Source organism: Lissotriton vulgaris, chromosome 2_1 (assembly GCF_964263255.1).
Source record: "Lissotriton vulgaris chromosome 2_1, aLisVul1.2, whole genome shotgun sequence".
Lineage (NCBI taxonomy): Eukaryota > Metazoa > Chordata > Amphibia > Caudata > Salamandridae > Lissotriton > Lissotriton vulgaris.
In genome coordinates, this window is record NC_141687.1 from 1572666878 (window position 1) to 1572688789 (window position 21912).

Here is a 21912-nt window from a genome sequence, read left to right on the forward strand (position 1 = left end):
TCCATTGTCTACAAAAGGACGTCAACCCTATGAAGGCACGTACATCTCTCTGCGTGCAGGGGACTGGTGTGTCTAGAATTGCTTGAATTCGATCACATGTTAATGCACGCCCCTCCTTAGACAACAGATGACCGAGGTAAGTCACCTGGGGTCTACAATATTGGAGCTTCTTTTTCGAAACCTTATGATTGTTCTGCGCCAAAAAGGAAAGCAACACAATTGTACTTTCTTCACATTGTGCATAAGTGTCAGCAGCAAGCAGAAGGTCATCCACGTACTGGATGAGAGCAACGCCAGACTGCAATTTAAACGAATCAAGCTGCCTTTTCAAAGCCTGGCTGTAGATGCTAGGGCTTTCAGTATAACCTTGGGGAACACGACAAAATCTATATGATTTATTATTGAGCGTAAAGCCAAACAGGTATCTGCTATCAGGATGAACAGGAATGGAAAAGAACGCATTCTTTAAATCAATGACGCTAAACGTGGTGGCCGTCGGTGGAACCAAGGTAAGCAGGGTCGTAATATCGGACACCACCGGGTATTGGGGAATGACAATTTTGTTGATCTCTCGCAAATCAATAATAAAGCGATAGATTTTGCCGTCAGTGTCTCTCTTAAGAATCGGAAGAATAGGACTGTTGCAGACATTATAACGGACCTCCTCTACCACCCCTGCAGAAATCAAATCCTGAACAATACGTGTCAATGCAATCTCACCCTCTCTCGAGATCTTATATTGTGGCACTCGTGGTAGAGGGGCCCCCTCCTTAACAGTAATGTGTATTGGTGGAATACGCATCTCTCCCACATCCGTATCTGAGGTCGCCCATAACGTATGCGGTAGAGAGGCCAAAGCTGGAACATCTAAGATGGCGTAAAACCTATCGGGGTCAGGATAATTGTCATTCAGGATAACCCGCACTCCCTCAGGGGCGCAACGTATCGTTGCTCGAAAATATTTAAGCAAGTCAATACCCAGGATATTGTCTGGTGTATGGGGTGATAACAAGAATTGACCAAAACTAAAGTATTTGTCAAGACATAGTGCAAGGGGCTTGGACAATGGGCTGGGGGAGGGTGTGCCATCAAACCCTACACATGTAATCATTTCGCCAGACAGGGGAGCCCTCGGAACCAAGTTTTTCGACAAAGCGCTACGTGTAGCCCCTGTGTCGACAAGAAATTGATCAGTAGAACCCAGAATACCCGCTGTTACATATGGACCCTGCTGATCTACCGGCACTTCAACTGATTCCTTACCCCATCCTACGCAGTCCTATGCATGCACATAATCCTGGTGTTCCACATTCTCTCCCTCCGAAATCTGATATTGATTCCGCCTATCAAACATATTTCGTTCATCCTGGCCACGGCCCCTCTCCTCAACCCGTCCACGATCACTTCCGCTACCTCTCGCTCCCGTATAACCTCCTCTCGACCTTCCACCTCCTCGACCACGCTGACTACGCTGCTCACGAAGTACCGGACAATCTTCGGCCCAATGCCCAAACTCCTTACAATAAGCGCACTGATCCTCCGCAATGTCTGTACGACCATACGACGTATTTCCTCCACCCCGTCTACCTCTATCATTCCCTCTACCCTGTTGTCCCCGAACCTGCGCCAACATCACCTTCGTTTTCAATTCCTTCGCCTTTTTCTCTACACTTTCTTTAGCCTCCAATTCCTGCCGCTCATAATACTGAGCCATAGTTAACAAGGACGCAGGGGTCGCCGTGGCCCAGGAACTTTCACTCGATTTCAATCGTTTTGCAATCTCCGGTAGGAGATTAGCCACATACTTATCTACAAACAAATGCCGACCCGTATCGTCTGTTAAAGATTGCCCACTGTAATCATGGAACGCCTCCTCAAAACGTGTAAAGAAATCTGAGACCGTTTCATCGGATTTTTGCTTGCAAGACGTTAACATGGTCCAATCAATCTTTTTAGAGGGAACAAGCATCTTTAATTTATTCAAAATAGCCGCCGGAAGATCTAGAATCAACTGACAAGGCTTACATGCTGGTTCCCTATCTAAATCAGCAGCGTTTATTTCTTTCCATGTGCCCCCCAGTATCGTTTCATCATTATTTTTACGAATTTGTCTCCACATATCAGGTGGCAGAATTAGCCCAAAGAACAAATCTATATCCACAAGAGTCATCACACAAGACGAAATAGCCCCTTCCACCCCTTCATAAAATGCCGCAGGATTTTTCCGAAGATCAGGTAAAGAGTTTTTCAATGCCATAACATCTGCTCTATTCCAAGGCGTGTACACCCAGTTATATACAAAATACCCTTTCGCATCTTTCGATAATTTATCATCATCTGTACCGTCCCCTTTAGGTGGAACATACAAAGGCGCGGCTTCACGCATAGGCATAACATGCAACGCAGAACTCTTATCTGAACCACGGAGAGAACACTCCTTAGCCTGCCCGTTATTCTCCAATTCGGACTCCTTTTGCCTCCTTTTCCGCTCCTCCCGCAATCTCGTCGTTTCGTCCCGCAGCTGGATCAGTTGCGTGAATAGGTCGTCAACATCTGCAAGATCAAATATACCTTGAAGCAAATTCTCACGATACACTGATACCGATTTAGGTTCTAACGTGACTGAAAGTTCACGATACGCAGCAACAACTTCATCTGCCAAACTAGATAAAAAATACATCAATTCAAGATCCGACCACGCCTTTTTCTCTGCAAGCAACTGATCCTGAGAAACACACTTCTTATTCACTTTACGAGCCCAACTACGTAAATGTGCGGACCTCTCCGCAGGAAACCTGAGAGCAGATACCCCCTTCTGTTTCGACTTATCCTGTCCATCGTCCTCCGAATCTGCAGCTGGTGCCGTCGGCGAAACATACGGAGGCGGTGACCGATCTAGCAATGAAAAATCATCAGTCTCATTATTAAGGACAGGATAAAGCGGTCGACGGATAGGAAATTGACCAGTCGTTTGCAATTTACGTTCCCGTTCCTCCCTCTCTTTCTTCTCCTGAGCCTCCTTTTCCTCAAGCTGTAAAGCCTTATCCCGAGCAGCCTTGCGCTGCTCTTTGTCCGCCAAGGCAACTTCACGCTTCATTCGTTCACGCACCGCTTTCTCCCACATTCGCACACAATCAAACATATTTTGTCTAGACCTGCGTTGAAACAAACATTGTTCCACAAACTGTACTTTACGTAAATCGAACGACCCATGTAGAGGCCATTGCAATTCAGGATCCGACTTGGTATACTTATGCCATAATTTGCTGTACATTATAGGGGGAAGGCCAAATTTTATATACATCTCACGATTTGGTGTTCCCTCTGGGGGAGCCGGCTGTGCTTCTGCTAACCTAATTGAGGTACCCTCTCCAAGACAGCACATCCCTCGGAGTGTGCTGAAAACAGGCATGTTCGAAAAGTATCACAAAAACGTGACACCGTACAAAATGGCACTTACAGTACTTCACACGATTGTGCCGCTCAGAGGAAAAAAACAAAGTTAGAGAAACATCTCTACATGCCTGCCTATGTGAAGTGCACTACACATATAAGTTCAAAGATCACAAATCACAATGTTAGCTAACTCAAATCAAAAACATAGATCGTAGGACTTCAGCAAGCGTCCAAGGACTACCTTACCGATCACAAATCATAGAACTTCAGTAAGCGTCCGAAGACTACCTTACCGAACACAAAGCTTACCCAACTTCTCAAACGTCCAGATTCCAACTGCCAAGGTCTTGTAAGCCAAATCAGCCAAACGGCACTATCTCAGCGATGCAGACACTCGAAAACTCAGTCGGAGACCGGCGCCACCTGGAAGGTCAGATCGGAAGGAAAGGAAGAAACACGGTGGCAGACAAGACTCGGGTCACTCATGGCAGCGCGCGTCCATGGCGAGTTTCCAAGCCTTCGTCACGACCTCTCCTTCGGGCATCCGAGTCGCCGATGAGTCCCTTCGTGGTCGCCAATTTGAAGTAATCAGGGTTCCCAAGGCCTACATGCTCCGAAGATAACCCACTTACACTCAAGAACTGTTGGCACGGAAACTGTAAAAGGCAAAGAACAAGTTTATTAAGACCCCATGGGGTGGTGGTACACTCAAACAGCACCCTTCGGTAATGCAAGAGGTATCACACCGAACACCGGTGTGACCCCGATTTATATACAGTTTGGGGCAATAAAAGATAGGCGGCACAAGTTAGGACCCATTTATGTACACTGCCAGCTCATTGGAGGGGGCACAACTCCGCTGGTCAGTTTGGCGCACATTCCTAAAGGCTTACTGGTCAGTTGGGACTGCGCATGCGCAAGCTTGACCAGTACTAAAAATAGCCTGTTGCTGGGCAAACTGAAGTGGTCATTGGAACGGACAACGGACTAAAGGGCACGCTGGCCACGAGGCCGCTTATGATCTAAAATGGCCGCCGCAGTATTCAAGATGGCGTTTTCGTATATAGCCAAGTTAAGGAGGACAATGTGTAGGTTCCGCTAATCGCTAACGCGGCCAGGCCAATTACGACACAGGAAGGAACCAACCATGGGCTTCTTTAGCCGATGGACTGGGTGACAATCCGTAGCTTGGGCATGGTGGCTTCAGACTGGTGAGGACTCTCTTGCCTTTTTGGGGTGTGGAGCGGAGACAGGTCCCAGTGGGAAGGTCCAGGCTGATACCGGGCCAGGTTGGCATCAGACTGGGGTAAATTTCTTGGTTTCCTGCAGCCTGTACAGTTCCTTTTATTTGCTCGTGAGAGGGAGGCAAAGCCAGGGTTCTCTGCACGAGGCAGAGCCACCATGTCCGGGCTAGGGTGGCATTGGACTAGGCAGGAGTCTGGGGCTTCTGTGGCTGAACAGTTCCCCAGATTCCTCCCCCCAGGAGAGGCTGGTGAAGCCAAGGCTTTTTCCTGGGAAGTCAATGATCCAGGCACAGGGCATGTTAGCCTTCCCTACCTCAGCCAAGATGGCATCAGTCCAGGAAGGAGTCTGGAGCTCATGTCCTCTGGACAGTTCCCATAATGCCGACGTAACAGTTGGGTGAAGCCATGGCTTTTGCCTGGAAAGCAACGGCTTTAAGCACCAAGCATAGCCACCTTCCCTATGAAGGTCATGGTGGCATTGAGCAGGGGAGGAGTTAGGGGCTCCTAAGGGCTGGACAGCTCCTGTAATCCCCACCCCCATTGAGAGGTGTGCAAGGCCGTGACTTTCACATGGGAAACCAGGGCTCTAGGCACAGGCAGGGTCACCTTCCCTACCCGGACCAGGGTCGCATTGGACTAGTGGAGGAGTCTGGGGCTCCTGCAGGCTGAACAGCTCGTGTAATCCCCTTTCTCCATGAGAGGCATGCAAAGCCATGGCTTTTACCTGAGAAGCCAGGGCTCCAGGCACTGGGCAGGGCCACCTTCCCTACCTGGGCCAGGGTAGCGTTGGGCCATGAAGGCGCCTGGGGCTCCTGCAAGCTGGACAACTCCTTTATGCCCCTGTTGGAGGCCCAGCCCTGCAGGCCAGTGGTGCTAGCCAGCAGGCTGAGCCTCTTACACTAGTCGGGGCAGGGTAGAGCCCCATACAAGGTCTGGTTTTAAGATGCCTCCCAGTTAACTTGTCAGCTTCTTTGTGGGCAAAAAGGTCACTTGTGACATATTCAAGGCCAATTTACCCAATGCACGAGCATGAGGTAGTGACCTACGTCACTAACCCTGCCTTTCGTATTTGAATTCCTCCCAGGCCTATACCTAATACTCCATGAATCTTCGCTACCTCTCTCAACTAGTTAATATAACACACAGCTTCATAACACATGACATAAAAATTGGATGTCAACGGTTTAGCCAGAATGACAGCTTTCAATTGGCAGCAAAAAAATGGGAAATGTAATGTATAATAATCGACTACTGTCTGGATGCTCATTTCTGCTGGAGACAAAACCACACCTTCTTTGCCAAAACGCCCTTTGGTGTGGGTGGAGCTATTGCAAGTTTGACTTGGCAGGGTCGTAGAATACTTTCAAAGTTCCAGATTTATACAGCACTCACTCTGTTACCTCAATTCGAGTCCTTGAGAGCAGTATATCGTAAGTAAAAACTCTTTATCATTCCTGAATTTTAACTGCAGAATTGTAATCTTTTTCTCTGCACGTTGCTTGCTGCAGCCTTAAAGGAAATTACTATAGTGGAGGAAGGAGTTAGGTAAGTCTGCCACTGTTTATTTCAGACATGTGACTATTTTCTTTGCTGTACATTTGGGTAAACCCATTCTAGGTATTAGCTACAAATTCGTACAGTTGTATCTACGTTCGTTTATAAAAGTGACATATATTTAGTTTAACATGCAGCTTTACATATTAGATTTACAATAACTGCTTGATTTCAGACTTTGAAAGGGTATCCTTGTTTGTGACGTTTATTTCCTATTTTATAACCGTATAAAACTTGTAAATATTGAGTGTGTAGTTGTATCTAGGTTTGTTTATAAAAGCCACATATATTTAGATTAACATGCAGCTTTACATATTAGATTTAAAATTACTGATTGATTTCAGACTTTGCTAAGTTATCCTTGTTTGTGACTTTTATTTCCTATTTTATAACCGTATAAATCTTGTAAATATTGAGAGTGTTATTCGTAAAGTATACTATGCATGATTTGTTGATTATCCAACAGTAGAGTGGATATGAATGTGTGTTTCCTTATCTGCTGTCCTAACCCTGGATATTTGAAATTAAAGAAATTAAAGAAGTTACTGAACATGTTTACATACGCATCTGTTCAGTTCAAATTAACCAGCAAATTACGACAGGCAGCCAACGTCAAGTATTTACATAACACAAAAATACAACTGTAATGGGACCTTTTTCAGGGATCATTAGGTAAAGGGTGATTGTTGGGTTCAGACTGTGGCAATCAGAGCTTTTTATCCCGTTGTCTTTGGTGCTCAGTTTTGGGCTCCATACAAAGGTTAAGCCTAAAGACTAGGGGCTTGACTTGAGGGGGTTCTTCAGGACCAAACTGGCCATAGTGGGCATCAGGCATTTGCCAGGAAAGCTAGAAGGGTGGGGGTGGGTTTGGAGCGATGGGGGCCAGTTTTGGATCAATGGGAGCCAAATTTGCAGTGATACTGCAATACCGGCCCCCAGTAACAAAAGCAGTCGTGCTGGGGACCGGGTTTGTTAAGTAAGAGTGCTTCACTCTTGCATCCCCCCAGGGGTGGAAGCAGGTCCCACAAAATTGCCAGGGCTTCTTTCGGTTCCCAGTCAAGCCTTGGTGGTGTTTGGGTTGTGAAACCACCAAATCAAATGCATTTTTGAGTTGGTTGTGTGGTCTGGGGGCCCTGATTCGGGTCTGCTAAGTTTGTGTCAGTTTTTCTCATCCTGCTCCAAGAATCAAATACAAAACAGTGACCTTAATGTAAAGCAGGTGAGAGAGAGAGAAACAGCGATATCCATCTGCTGGCTGAATTCCAAAATGCAAAAACCAGATAACCGAAAATCAATACCACCTTCCCTGTTTGTCCAAAGTGTATGATCCTCGGCAAACATTTTATTTCACACAGCCTCCTTTTCTTTATTTTCACATATAAGAGTACCTTTAAATAATTAATTTCAGGATGTGTACTTTACAAGCTCAGTTCGTGTTTGAATCAATAGACTATAATCTTGTTCCATCTTTAACAATCTCTGCCATGTTTAGGGTTTACATGAGTGCTGACTCGCCTCCTGGTAGTGGGGGTGTGAGGAGCACACCAAATTTGTCAAATTATCAATCTTATCTATCGGTGCTGCAACTGTTTAGGTTTGTCACGCCTGTTGTGACTATCAAGTTATGATGGGTTTAAAAACTCATTTAGTTGCGCACTGTGCACTTGGTGTTATCCTACACCTTAAATATTTTTACTCGTTCACTTCTTTTTACAATTGATTATCAGTTATTTATTTTCATAATCTGAATTGTTCAAATTATCATAACAAAATACATTGTTTGTACATTTGTACCCTGAAGCTGAGGTCAGCCCCGGGACCAGGGTTCGATTCCCGACGCGGCAGGGTCCTGAACCCAATTGTCCACGGACTCGATAATTCTCGCTTCGGTGCCCACTCTAAGCACGAGTTCACACTATGCAGCTCTGGGCAACAAGCTTGCTTAATCTCCACAACGGCCCCCTGCGGCGGGATGCCTGGCTTTCACCTTGGGGATGCCCAGCATGGGTGATCTCACAGGGAAAAACCAGGACGGGTTCCCAAGGCAAGCGCCGAGATGCCCAAGGGTAAAATCGAGCGCTATATAAGAACACACATACATACATACATACATACATACATACACTTTCAATCACAATTTACACAATACATTGTTTAGTGATACCAGTATTTCCACAATATAACCATTGATCACATTTCACATTTTTCACTCCTTGCCCAATGCATTTCGGTACCGACTGGTACCTTCATCAGGGGGAGATCTGAAAAAATATAAAATAAACTGTATGAATGTTGTGTATATGATTTGCCCATGGGTGTATTCATTTGCAAATTTTGCGATATCATACCTGTTTCTTGTATGTTTATGATCAATCAGCTGTAAAATAAAACCACAGTACCTAATGTTACATCTAAGACATAAGGTTTGAGGGTTCAGTCTGAGCCGTATAGTCTGCGTCATTGAGCTTACCTAGTGTTTTCTATATCCTGAGGCTTGTTAATCTGTCTGGAAAAATACATGAAAGCCCTGTGGTTAGTACTACTCGTTCCTATCTACCAATAGACACCATAACATAAAAACGATGTTTAAAACGGTCGGGTCCTACCTGATCTTCAATGGTTGTAATAACATGTCAATACATAATGGGATACTTTAAACTTAGCTCAGGATCACATTAATAAATGTGTCCCAGCTGTGATGTTATTTAAACATACCTGCGAAGGTATACTCTGTCGACATACAAGAAAAGAAACGCATAACGTATGTTATGTTATGTCGTTCAAATATACCTCAATTTCACTTTCTGAGGTTACGCTAGCTCTTGCTGAAGTTGAGTTTTCCAAGGCCTACTCATGTTGTTGCCATATGCTGTAGAATAAAGATACCGGCCATTTGTTTACGTTTTGCTATTCTGAGACAGCCAAGATCTGGTGTATGAAAAAGAACTGATGTAAAACTCTCAGGATTTCTTTGTTACATGTACATTTTCCTTCTGCCTGCGCTCATAATCATTCCGAAACAATTTACACAGCACTTAAAAACATTTTATTTGATATATTTATGTGTTTGCTGTTGAAGGATTATGTCCAAGATATTAAAAAATAAACATCCACTCAGTGATTTGCCTTAAAAGTGAAACTACTTTACTGGTTGCAAAAACATAATAATATTATACTCAGATATCAGCGGACAACTTTCATTGCTATGAACTTAAGTAATGTTTTATAATGTATACCCCTCTCCTGTCCGGCTTCAATTTGACAATAATCAATGGTACCTTTAAGGAAAAGTAAAACGCTCCATGGGAGTCAGTCTCCTGTGGTTCTGGAATGGCTAGTGTTCATGTGGAAGGCCCGTATGGCCTATGCCAATACTGGCCAACGCTCCCTCTCTTGCTGAACGGCTTTCTCCCACCCCTCAATTTCTTTCCACTTTGCACAGTACCTTATGTCCATTATTTCTATTTCTTTTACTGAAAAATAGGCTTTCAGTCTCGATTGGTAGGCGAGAGACAACACCACTCTGGTTAGGGTGCGCTCAGCAAGGGTAACCGAGTGGGGTGGAAAGTTTCCTAATGTGGACCAACCAATGTGCCTTCAGTCCTCGACTTGTGCTTCTGTACACACTGATCCAGGAAATCAGGGCATGTACCAGTTGAAGATGAGTTGGTGCCAGAGGTGCATTGTTCATGATGCAGTGGATCTTGCCACTTGGGTGCTCCCTGAGGTGCAATCATGATCCCCACCATCTAAACAATCTAATCAGGTCCGTTTCACAGTGATGAGTTCTTCAGTTTGGTTGAAGTTCTTTCCATTGGAGTAGCACTTCCTCTAATACATTTTGTCTTTAATAGTAAATTGCAGGATGGGGTCAGAGATTTCTAGCGCCCTGACGTTTCTTGGCGCTGAGTTAATTCAGCAATATGCACACAGTATCTATTACCCTGGCACTCTAATTCCAGAATTCCTTTTCACGTTCAAGCTGATTGGCCACTTTAGGGCTGCCAACCCAGACCCTGGGCCTCTACCCTGCATTGCAGCACACATCTTCGGTTCTTCTTGCCTCATCATCTTTACAGCCCCTCTCCACAGCAGTGTCTTCCTCGTGCAAGGTCACCTCCAATTTCCATCTTGAGCAACTGGTCTTCTCTCTCCTTCAAATTAGGATCAATGCAGTCTCTCCTGGCAGGTTTGTAGAACTCTGCATGTTTCACCTGGTAAGGAAGGTTAGCTGTAGTTACCCTCATACCTAGGGGTATAGTGAGTTTCTCAGCTGCCACTGGTTTGGAGGCACAAGATTTTAGAAGAGATATCTTTACGTGCATTTGCTCTAAATGTGCTGTCCCATCTTTATATCAATGTTGCAGACAGCATTTGTGTATTTTAATAGTACTTTCAGGGGATGTTTAAGGCAGTTCATACCTTTTGCTTATTCTACTATAGCCTTTCTAGCCAGTAGCTAGTAGGAAGGTGGGGTGGAACTGGGAGTCTTCTGTCAGCGTGACCCGAAACAAGGTCAAAAAAGAAGACAGGCTGCCCTTACTTAACTACCTGTTAACTTGTGGAGGGTAGACCTACCAATGCTCAAAACACCGTTTTGCCAACAGTACAAAAACAAAAAGCAATAAAAATCAACATGGTGGGTGGCATAAGTTGTGGTGTGTGTTGTATGCGTTGGAATCCATAACTGGCTGATTTCAGTAGATTTACACATTTGAGCCAGAGCCATGCCTCAGTTTTTAACTGGGTATTATTAGCATGAAATGAGTTGCTACTCAGTAATGATATTTAGGATCACATTTCCATAGGAAAGGCTTTTTTTGTTTGCTTCTAATTTGTGAATATTTTACAAATCTTCACAAGATTTTCCCCAAAAAATTCTCATCCACCTCCGCTCCTTCCAGGAAAGATTCGAAATGTGAAAGTACACCAAATGTGGCAGAAAGCTAGGTTTCAGCACATGGTGTTTAAGATGTGGGTCCCAGTATCAGAGATAGTCAAAGGTATTGCCATCATATTTATGAGTGACTGTATTCAGTCTTGATCCACAAACAAACCAAGTAAAACAGTTGTTAATGCGTCCAAAATTCATAGCTTTAGTTGTAATACAATTCATAAGTAGTTTAATATTTTCGTTGCTATTTGTAAAGTCTTTGTAAACCATGTCAAATCCAGTAATCTTTCATAGTCCGCCTACGCGGAAAAGCCAGAAAGCAGTATGCTGAGTTTGCAAATTAAACCAGAATGTATGTATGTGAGACCATGCCATATATCTTGCACAGCATAGATGCTGATTAAGATAATATTCCACCTTTTCCTTCTATTCTTGTTGCCAATATCCCTTTCTAAGCAGTACGGAACCTGTTGTAGCAGTTGCAAATGAAAGTCAACTGATTAGCACTGTGAGGCTAATGTTGGGCAGACTCTAGAAATGGGACTCATGAGTGAGGAGAGAAGGAAAGAAGACAATGATTGTGTTCTCAGCCATGAAGCACACACATTTGTGGGCCCTCCTCAAAAGCAGCATTTGAGAATATAGGGGTGCTTAACTTTATAAACTATCACCTTGCCCAAGAGATGGGATGCTTCAGAAAAAAACCTACATACGGGGACAGACAGTAATTCTCACCCGTATTACGAATAACAGTGGCTACGTAAGAAACATGAAAAGTTTGTCCATGGTATGGAGTTTTGAAACTTAATTGTATATTAATGTATTTGTTTGATGATGTTTGATGCTGTACATGGCAATATTAGTCATTTCATTTGTTATTGGAGACTGTCCTTGACGAAATTGCTTTACTCACGTTCTGTGTAAGAGGAAGAGGTTTGGATGGCACAGCCTTAACATGTGAAATCTTGAAAATTGGCAAATCCACTTCCTATGTGGAGAAAAAATGTTTGAAAAATTTAACAAAAGGTGCATAAACTGGATTGCTATTATGCTAGGACTCACATTATATCTGAGCTTTGATTCTAGCAAGACTCTAATTTTGCCATCTTTTCAGAAATGTACATGCAGGTGTTGGAAGTTGGCAGGAAGTAATATTTAGAGGGTTGGGATCCGCTGTGAATCTGTCACACACGCATATTTACATGTTTAAGGATATTCATTCACTCCTCTCTAGTCTTTTCCTGTACTAGAAATGATTCAAAATTAACTTTTCACAAGGGAAAAGATTGTGGCGCCCTCCGTTCGGATTAGTACCTCTACAAAAGCTAATAAATTATGCTAAATAAAAGTAGGTGTCATTAATATGGTTTTTAAGAACTATGGGCGCAAAATCCGTTCAGCTCGCAAAATTTGGGAATTTTCGGCGATTTCGCGATCCCCGAATCTTGCGAAATTGCTGAAAAATTTGCAAATTCGCTCACGGGCGGATTTTTTAAAATTTTTTTTTTGGATGGCCAGCTCACTCAAGGGACCAAAGTTACAGGCACACACGTCACTGGAGACAACTCTTCTGGGCCTTTACGCAGCTGTAGTGTAGCAAAAGTACTATACATTTACCCAACAAGGTTCTCGAGTGCAATCCCTGTGTACTTCCTGTGACCAAGAGGCTGTTTCTTCTCATCTGCTGCTCTGAACATTCTCTGACTCTTCATAAACATGGCATGTGAACTCGCATAGAAGCCCTGCCCGTTTGGCCCGCCCCACAAACACTAGGGTATGCAACGTCTTTGTGCCCTTTCGTCACAATGATGGACAGCTTACTCGAGGGGCCTCGGTGCCTATGGGAGCGATGGCAAAGTTTCAGACACACGTGGTCACTGGAGAGAACTCTTCTGGCCCTTTATGCCGCTGTAGTGTAGCAAAAGTACTATACATTTACCCAACTAGCTAGTACTTAATGATTAGCCAGCAGAAAGTACTCCAGTTGAGTAGAGGTATGGCACAACACGGTGGCATCGACGTGGATAAATATGCAGGCAGGATTCATTCTGGCACGATGCTCCTGTCACAAAAATTAAACCTCAACAGGAAGTACTTACAGATTATAAAGGTGCCAGAGTTGAAGCTCAAAATCAGTAACGCATTATAATCAGCCCCAACAACTAGTGAGCACGGTCGAGACTAGGCAGGTGTGCTTCCTCCCCATATCTACCGCCTACAATTAGATGTAATCCTTGATGGAGGCATTTGCATCCACGAGTTTCTCGAGTGCAATACCCGTGTACTTCCTGTGACCAAGAGGCTGTTTCTTCTCATCTGCTGCTCTGATCGGTCTCTGACCCTTTATAAACAAGGCATGTGAACTCGCATGGAAACCCTGCCAGTTTGGCCTGCCCCACACACACTAGGGTATGCAACGTCTTCGCTCCCTTTCCTCACTATGATGGACAGCTCACTTGAGGGACATCGGCGCCCAAACAACTAGTGAGCATGGTCGAGGCTTGGCAGGTGTGCTTCCTCCCCATATCTACCTCCTACAATTAGATGTAATCCTTGATTGAGGTCTGCATCCACGAGTTTCTCAAGCGCAATCCCCTTGTACTTCCTGTGACCAGGAGGCTGTTTCTTCACACCTGCGGCTCTGATCGGTCTCTGACCCTTTATAAACAAGGCATGTGAACTCACATGGAAGGCCTGCCCGATTGGCCCACCCCACACACACTAGGGTATGCAACTTCTTCCTGCACTTTCCTCACTATGATGGACAGCTCACTCGAGGGACCTCGGTGCCTATGGGCGTGGTGGCAAAGTTACAGACACACGTGGTCACAAATCCGCGAGTTCGCAGATTTTCGCGTGAACTTGCAGATTTTTTGCTGATTTCGCGTGAATTTGCGGATGCGCAATCCGCAAAATACTCCCATGCTTAGTTTTTAATGTAATTAACCCCTGCAGATATCTACGTCTAAATTTTCTACAGTGCATCTATATCCCCTGTATACAGGGACTAGAAAAGTCATACACCTCCCCCTAAATCATGCGTACTCGCAAACATTTTCCCAGGGGCAAAAAGGTCATTTCTGGTGTGACAGAGGGCCGCAATAATGCCAGCATGGTGGTGGTTGTTGGGCTTGAGAGGAACAAATTGGGCGTAGGGGAAGCAACACATGTGTATCTAGTGTTTGAATTGCACCTGGGAGCAATCCCAGCTTCCATACTTGACCAATTGGTGTGATCCTGGGCAATTGTTTTATTTCACTTTGCCTATTGGTATTGTTGTCAGGGTGGGGGAGGAAGGAGACATGAATGTTTCTATATTTGTGCTCGAAAACTGTCAGTTTAAAATAAAGAAATTGAACTTTTAAAATTTGATGTACTGAGGTGAAATGCTTCTGCAAGTCAATGAAATACACTTTTCTGAATTTTTGATTTCATCATATTTTGACACGTTTGTTGCAAAATATCTTTAAAAATGAAAGTGTTCTTAAAGTTAAGAGGTGCGGGACAGTGTCTGTGCTTCTTATTTTATTAAACTTTTTTTTTCCTTTTTCAGTTCGACTGTAAATAAATGCTTGCATTTAATATAATCTTTGTGAGTATTAGAGTTTTGAAAAGTAAACAGCAGCCTAGTGATGTTGTTTAACCAGGGCCCGGATGTAAAAGTCAGGCGGACCGTATACAGCCCCTGGACTTTATTTTGAATTTCACTGCTCTAAATTATAGTGTCGAACAAAGCAGCTTCAAAAGAGTTTGTGTTGCTTGATATGAATTTGCCTTGAAAAAAACAAAAGACAAGATGCGTTTGGCAAAACAGGAACAGTTGGTTTAATTAAACACTGTGGCCAGGATTACAGCTTACAGAAATGAATCTAAGGACTGTCTCAAAGCACAATCAATCCAAGCGATTGTTCCACAGTTTTGGGAGCAATAAATGTACATCAGGTGATCCTTGTTTTGTAAAAGAATGTGGGTCTTGTCTGTGGAGTCATAAATAAGAGGTACCAGGTAACAAATGCTGGTGGACCTTGTGTGAGCACAATGTGGGTCATTGGGTAGTGTGTCCAGATATCTGGCATGAGGGGCGCGTGATCAATGCACGTACTGTGTGTTTTGTGCCCTGATTGGTTGTGTGTTCCTAACTCTATGTGGCATCTGACTTTATGATGTTTGGGAATGCTTGCACCCCTCTGACCATGTGTGCTTTAGTGAGGCTAATTTCCATGGACCATTGTGGTGTCACTGTGCTTATCTGGAAGATGGACCTGAGTTTCCTGTTCAAAACCTTTATGCCAACTAGGTGACCTATCAATCAGTTACCACTGTCCTGGGTCAGAGAGCCTGCCTGATCACGTATTTTCGAAATGGGGTTCATGGAGAGATCATGATGGGTGAATTTGACAATAGCAATGCAAGAATCACATCTTCTAAAAAGCGAGGCCAGTGAGATACTGAAAAAACAGAAGTGGATTGACAAATTCATCAGTACTGATCACAACGCCAATATAAGAGGAATTCTCTTAATTTGTAAAAAAGCTGCAAAGGTGCAGATTCTTAACTTCAACGAGGACAACAGTGGAAGATGGCTGTTAGTTAAGTTGTCTATTGATGGATGGGTGTGTAACCTTGTCGGTTACTATGGTCCTAACATAGACGACCCATCCTTCTTAGAAATAGTCAGGAACAATTTAATTACCACCTCGGAACCTATAATATGGACGGGGGATTTCAATGTCATATTGAACCCTAAACTAGATAAATTCACCTATCACGGGAGACATAAAAGTCATCCTCCATCCAAAGCCAGGCAGTCTCTCAAAGAGATTATGGAGCAAATAGGTCTGGCAGATTTATGGAGAGAAAGGGCGGGCTCTAAACAAGGGGTATCTTTTAGGAACCTAAAATATAAACATACCTCAAGAATCGACTTTGCCTTGTTCAGTTATAGCCTTCAAAACTCTATATCCAGCATTAAGTATCTGCCCTCCCACTTATCTGACCATTCGGCACTCTCATTTACATTAAAACTCCCAGGTCAAGTCAAACATCCCTCTTGGTCATTTGATCGCACCATTTTTCTAGAATCGGAGGAAGTGACATACTTAAGGATGGAAACGAGCTCATTCCTTGAAACAAACCTAGGTTCAGCCTCTCTTGTTACAGTCTGGGAAGCTTTAAAAGCCTACCTGAGAGGGTGTATCACAAATAGAGCCTCGTATCTGAGGAAAGTCTATCTATCGAAAATTCAAACTCTTGAAATGGAATTAGAGAAAATCGAGCAGAGACTGGTGGCATCATCCGGGTCAATACAAGATCAAAATAATCTCTCTGATCTGAGAAATCGGCTGGACAATATATTACAAGAGAGAGTAACTAAGAGGTGGGAGGCTAGCAAAATTTCAAATTTTGAATTCGGGGAAACAGCGGGCAAGATTTTGGCATGGAGGGTTAAAGCAGATCAGACCAAAAGTCATATTAGAGGGATAAAGGCTGAAGGCGAAAATTATCTTAGAACATCAAACCAAGAAATTAGTATCGCCTTTAAGGAATTCTTTGAGGAAATATACAGGGAAGATACCCCTGATAACCAACAGTTAAGAGATATATGGTTAAACCAGATTACTTTACCTTCCCTGTCACCCATACAACGTGATGGGATCGAGATGGATATCTCTGAAATAGAAGTAAGGAGGGTCATTCTGTCACTTAAACATGGTAAAGCTGCAGGTCCGGATGGACTTCCCGGGGAATTATACCGTGTTTTGGTCGACGAAATCGCCCCTACTTTAACAGTCCTCTTCAACGATATCTTGAGGGAGGGCTTAGAGCCTCCTCGATCATGGAGTGAGACTACCATAGTATTGATTCCCAAATCCGGCAAAGACTTAACCCTATGTGGATCATATCGCCCAATATCTCTATTGAACAGTGATTATAAGATCTTCACGTCCATATTAGCATCTAGAGTGGGCTCAGTAGTGGGGGAAATAATTCACCAGGACCAGAAGGGATTTATTAAAGGCCGCCAGCTTTTTGATCTAACGTACGACCTCGTAGGGGCAATTGACATCGCCTCAGCCTTCTCCCTCCCGTTGGCAACACTCACCTTAGACGCAGCTAAAGCCTTCGATAGGGTAAATTGGGCCTACCTCAATGACGTGTTGAAGAAATTCAACTTCGGGGAGAGATTTTGTCGTACTATCAAACTTATGTACAACTTACCATCAGCCCGGCTCTTAATAAATGGCACACTGTCTGAGGCATTGGGGATTTCGAGAGGCACTAGGCAGGGTTGCCCGCTTTCCCCCCTCCTCTTCAATCTGTACATCGAACCGTTTGCAGAAGTCTTAAGACGAGATGTACTCATTCCATCTTTTAGGTTGGGAGAGTGGGAAAAGCGGGTAGCTCTTTATGCAGACGATATCATAATCTTTACTTCAGACCCAGAGACAACATTCCCAGAGGTAATAAGGAGAGCCAAAGAGTTTGGCCGTATCTCAGGCTATGAGATTAACCCAAGTAAAACCGATATCATGGCTTGGAACATTCCTGACTTACAGTTAACCGTAACCAACTCGATGAGATATCTGGGTATTCGGATAGTCCACGACATCGACAAAATCGCTCAAGTTAATTTTGCGAGAGTTTCTAATGAAAGCAAGAAACTCTTAAAATCCTGGGCTAGTCTTCCACTGACTGTCCTCGGCAGAATAAGTCTGATGAAGATGTCCATTCTCCCTAAATTCACTTTTATTTTTAGCACTATCCCTCTCGCTTTTGATAATGTGGCCTTGGAGAAATGCCAAAGAGAGCTTAATTCTTTTGTATGGTGTTACAAATCGGCAAGAGTGGCATGGAAGAAACTGAGAAGGAGGAGGGAAAAGGGGGGATTGTCTCTGCCTGATTTGCAGTATTATGCGTGGGCTTTCCAATTGTCTCACTCAAGAATGCTCTTAAAAGTCCCAACTAATACATCTATAGGTCTCATGTTTAAAGCGATGCTGACCGGAGCAGGTTTACCAACTAATGGCTATATGTTCAAATACGGTGATCAGAAATATTTCAAAAAAGTTAAATTAAAAATTCCTATGTCCCAAGCGAAGACCTGGTTTCATATAAGGAGGAAACTAGGATTGCAATATTACTCTAACTTTGCACCTATTTGGGAATCTCCGGGTTTGCCGCTTTGTCTGGAAGACAGGCTGGCAACTCCGCTGAGAGAAGGAGGAATAGCAACATGGGGAGATCTGTTGGTAGGCGAATCATTGAGGCCTTGGGAGGAGTTAAGGGACCAACTGGGCTCAGAGTTTTTGAGGTTTAAATTTTTACAAATAAACAGTTGGTTTAAAGCAATGAACAGGTCAGGGGTAACATTTGGGAAGTGCAGCTCCACTGAAGAGAAATTGGTAGGAAGACCAGGAGGGGGTAAAGAAGTCTTGCAGTGGTACTGGAGTCTGTTAGAAGAGATAGATGGAGAATTTATCCTCCCAGAACAGCTATGGGGCATAGAATTTGGGGCCCAGAGTATTGAAATCTGGCAGAAATCCTGCACCCTGCTATATAAATGTGTTAAACCAGCATGGCTTAGGCGCAACCATTTTTTACGATACATCAAGCCTATTTTACCCCCTTAAAACTGTCTAAATTCGTTCCAGGGAAGAAATGCAATAAATGCAATTACATCGCAGCTTCAGACATTCACATGTTTTTAGACTGCCCTAACCTATTGCAGTTCTGGAATGAGGTTAAAGCGACCCTGGATTCTATTCTTAACATCTCGATTTCTCTAACACTCCCCCTGGTTATTTTCGGGTGGGATAACAGTATAAAGGGCCATGCAAGGACATTTCTGTTTTATGCAATACTACTTGCAAGAAGAGAGATATGCAAGGTTTGGATTGAAAAAACACCACCAACACTTGCAAACTGGTTAACATCTCTGTATACAACCTCTAAAACTGACATGTTGGGATCAGGTGGCTCACGTAACCGGGCGTTTTGGAACTATTTGGTTCAGTGGAAGCAATAGCCGGGGTTTTTTTTTTTTTTCTTCCCCGGTCCAATGATTATGCCTTAGTAACTCCAAGAACTAGGCCCCCTCCGGTTGGCTCCAAGGCTAGTTCAACTGGTGTAACACCAAGGTTGGAGTCACACCCCGTCCTCTCTTCAGGCCATCTCCCGAGGGCAACCAATCGCATTATCAGGGGCAGCAGGAGGCCTGCACTCTGAGTAACAAATGCTTGGCAATTGGAGGCTGAATAAGAGGAGGATCAGGCAAATGAGGATTAAAAAAAAAAAATAGCAATGCAATTTCATCTGTGTATGTGAATGGACCATCATAAGCATTAGCACTGTTTTTATCAATAACAGCAGTTCTCCTCTTAACCCCTTCAGCGCGGCGCGAATTTTCACGCTGTACTGAGGGTTCTAAGGTTCTAACGGGCTCATGACGGAACGGTTCCGTCATCAGCACAGCTCACCCGTAGCTGATGACGGAACCGTTCTGTCATCAGCATGGAAGGGGTTAAATTGAATTTTCAACTACATTGTCTAACCCATACTTCAGAACAGTCACATTATTGGGGACATTCTGTTTTTAAGTTTTGACTACAGCTACTACCTTCCTAGTTATTTGCATTCTACCTAATTTGAGGACTGCATTTTTACAGCAAGAAGCACTCAATTGAAAGAAACCACAGAAGATCACTAAAAGATGAGAATGGGCAACAGTGAAGTGCACAGTCCAGTCAGCCACCGGGGAAGCTAGGCAAACCAGTTTACATATAATCTCACTATAGTGGTACTAGAGGGAGGAATTCTTACCATCCACAGTACCACTCCATGTAATCTATACTTACAAAAGGTAACTAGATGGTGTATCCGAACAACTCACTGGAGAAACAAAGGGAGGGGAAAATGGACAGACGCACACATACTTTAAGACGAGTACCCTCACTCACCCTAGGGTGACATGCTTCATCAATGGGTTCCGTCTTACACACTGGGACTACAAGATACCCAGTGTGGGCTACAACTCTCCTATTGGATAGGAGCGCAACTCGTGTTTTATTATCCAATGTAGGGCAAAGTGAAAGGGCAGAGTGCAAAAAATAATAAAGTTAAATGTGAGTTTAAAACTATCTCCTGGTGGGCAAGATTAATCTTTTATTAGTGTCCCCCGTTGATAGAATAAAAATGCTCAGTGAAAAGAGGGATATGGATATTCCCTATTAGGATCAGGTCTACATGTTTCCTCCTTAAATAGACCGAACAGATTTTTGCCATTCCTCAGGACCGTTCACTATGTCACTCTCCTTAGTTAGTGCAAAAATAATAATATTAAGAGTAGGTTACCATACCATCACTAGTGTAGGCATAATCTGTAGTGCAAGCTTGTAGTCAGGTCCACATTCTGTAAATATAAAAACGCACATCAAAAACATGATATGTATATTATAAGGTCCCAATATTTACAAAACACCAGTGCCCCTCACCAGCACTGCAAAAGTGTGTGAATAAAAACAATTAATGTATACAGTCTAACCAATTAGAGACTATTAGTCAGCATTCACATTCAGAAGTCCTTTTGTAGCAGGTATCTGGACTCTAAAGGTATACAATTTAGTGTAACATATTGTCAGACAAAATAACAGATTCCTAGTCCTCTCCACCATTAAAAGTGCCTCACACTATACTCAAGATGTGGGCAAAGTGTTGCACGGTAAATTAAATGTATTTAACCATAATGATTCAACTTCTCGAGAGAGCTGTACGTTGTGAACTAGAGTTACATAGCATGACAGGGCTTTGTTATTGCTGCCACATAGCCCATCAAGTACATGTATTCCCACATTAAGTGAGCCTGCTATCACACTTGCAATCTGGGTTGATTAATTACGTCACAGCAATAGAACAAAAAAAGTGTCCCTGTTCAATCTCCACTTTCTGAGAGCACATTATCAAATAAGGAGCTCAGAGGATATTCAACCACACGAAGTAATACATTATTCACAACATGTGTAATGTGCTCTGTAAACAATGTGAACTGACAGTGTGTCTTCATCCACAGATTGTAAGTAATTCCGCCTGGCTTTTCGAAATATTAACACCGTTCACTGACAGCCTTGAAGAGCCCAATTACACTTGAGTGGCAGTTTCTTACCCGCGCTCTGCATGTGTATGGCAAGTGTGTTGTGCTCCAAATTGAGCTGCAACGATCAGCTCCTGTATTATTAATCAAGTGTGCGTGCACCTGTAGCGCTCGAGACAGGGGGCCCCATAGTATTGTGTAAATTAGCTCTATCAAAGCTGATTAATCCTACTCACGGTATATGTATGGTGAGGGCGTCTGTCTCCGAAGTGCACCCAGTGGAGCAGCTTAGGTTAGCTCTTTTTGTATCAGCAGGTGTGTCAGTGCACAAATTGGAAACGGTATTAGTTAATAAACCGGTGTATGCACCATGAGGTGCTTTACCTTGTATCCTGTCTCCTGCATCGTTCACGGAAGGCACTTTTGATTTAAGCGTGGCTGGGCAGAAATGATCACATGATCTATTTCAGGTTCACGGGTGGGGGGGGGGGGGGGCTGATCTATTTCAATTTCACGGGTGTGGGGGGGGGCTGGGAATTGTAGAATTTTACTGAATTTTTATACTATCGGTGTCTATCATGATTATGGCTCCCAAATGTGCGTGTTAAAAGTAGTATTTTCTTTTCAGACCAATATAAAAACGGATGGTCATGTAGTAGAAATAGTTGAATGGAAAGACGGTTTAATCACAAAGCTGGTCAATTGTAGTTTATTCTATATTCTTATGATATTTGGAG

The 21912-nt window shown here is 43.5% G+C and overlaps 1 protein-coding gene across 4 annotated transcripts in view; it reads left to right on the top strand.

Moving 5' to 3' along the window:
- Positions 1-21912, top strand: part of LOC147732923 (histamine N-methyltransferase A-like) — an 855634-nt gene that overhangs the window by 189546 nt on the left and 644176 nt on the right. The window contains exon 1 of one of the 4 annotated variants that reach the window (XM_086957456.1): positions 5981-6070. The exons of 1 other annotated variant lie outside the window; for it this stretch is intronic. The gene's annotated coding sequence lies outside the window, so the exon portion shown is untranslated. Of the gene's footprint in view, positions 1-5980; positions 6186-21912 lie in introns of those variants that run through there. 2 more of the 4 variants (XM_086957455.1, XM_086957457.1) reach the window with 2 other exon arrangements.